The sequence below is a fragment of the Poecilia reticulata genome, unplaced genomic scaffold, assembly GCF_000633615.1.
Source record: "Poecilia reticulata strain Guanapo unplaced genomic scaffold, Guppy_female_1.0+MT scaffold_286, whole genome shotgun sequence".
NCBI classification, from domain to species: Eukaryota; Metazoa; Chordata; class Actinopteri; order Cyprinodontiformes; family Poeciliidae; genus Poecilia; species Poecilia reticulata.
Window position 1 is genome coordinate 15,160 of NW_007615064.1, and position 1,622 is coordinate 16,781.

Consider the following 1,622-nt stretch of genomic DNA (forward strand, 5'->3'; position numbering starts at 1 on the left):
TGTTCCTAGTGTGTTAACTATGTGTAGGCCACCCGTGTTGTATTGTATATAAATTGTTTATAAGTTGTGTAACAAATATGTGTAATGGTGTATGCAAACAGTAACTTCCCCATGAGTTTGTTTTATTCCTACCCAGTTCTGTTTCAATTCCCTTGAACTCTTTAGTTCAGTAGTCCCCAAAGTCGGTCCTCGAGGGCCAGCATCCTGCATGTTTTAATTCTCTCCCTGATGGAAGTAACAACTTTTTCAGCATGTCAATGTTCTTCTTAGGCCTCTAATGAGCCATCATTTGCTCCAGGTGCGCTAAACCAGGGAGAGACCTCAAGCATGCAGGATGCCGGCCCTCGAGGACCGACTTTGGGGACCACTGCTTTAGATCTTTAACATCCCATAGAGCTTTTAGTTCAGGCAAGACCTGTGTGGACAGAGCCTTCACTTCCACTGTCCCTAAGCTCTGGGACTCTGTCTCCACCAGCATCAGATCTGCTGACTGTGGATAGTTTGAAGTCCAAGTTTAGCACCAACATTTAAAAAAAATATCTACTGGTGATTCTGGTGTTAGTGGTCTTCATACTTGTAGCTCATCTTCCTCTTTCTAACTTCTGTGTTGTGTTCATGTGACACACTGGGTTTCTGCTTTAAGGACTTTTCATATGAAAATGTTGGTGATTTTCTGTGTAAATACTGCTGGATGAATGTTTCCTGACTTCCTGATTGTTCCTGGTTCCTCCACAGAGAGGACCAGCAGAGCTCAAAGGTTCCCAGTGGTCCATCTGCCCAGCAGCCTCAAACACAGCTGGACTCCCTATTTATGGTTTGTACATGAGCAACAACTACTTTTCCATGGTTCTGTTCACAGTCGTCTCCATGCTGCACTTTGTAGACCAGAGGACTGTCAGTCTGTCCAACATCCATCTGGTGTTTGGCTCCATGATTTCAGTTTGATGTTTCCTTCATCTATTATTCTGTTCCAGCTACTGGAGGAAAACATTGTCACTTTTGTGAAGAACGAGCTGAAGAACATCCAGAAGGTTCTGAGTCCACATGACCCAGAATGCTCAGAGAGTCAGAGAGAGGATGATGAGGTGTTTGAAAGTGAGTATGAAGAACAGAGAAGGAGCAGCAGAGAGGCAGTGATGAAGATCACACTGAACTTCCTGAGGAGGATGAAGCATGACGAGCTGGCTGACCGTCTGCAGAACAGTAAGAGGATTTGTACAAAGATTTGACCTGATGGATAAATGACACATTTACTGATTTCTGAAGAGACTGAATCAAATTTATTTAAATCATCTACAGAAGATCATTTTGTTTCATTACTGATTTTTACATTTTGTTTTAATATAGAACATCTTGGTGCAGTTTGTCAACATCAAATTAAATCTGGTCTGAAGAAGAAGTTCCAGTCTGTGTTTGAGGGGATTGCTAAAGCAGGAAGTCCAACCCTTCTGAACCAGATCTACACAGAGCTCTACATCACAGAGGGAAGAACTGGAGGGGTCAATGATGAACATGAGGTCAGACAGGTTGAAACAGCATCCAGGAAACCACACAGACCAGAAACAACAATCAAACAAGAAGACATCTTTAAAGTCCCACCTGGAAGAGATCAACCAATCAGA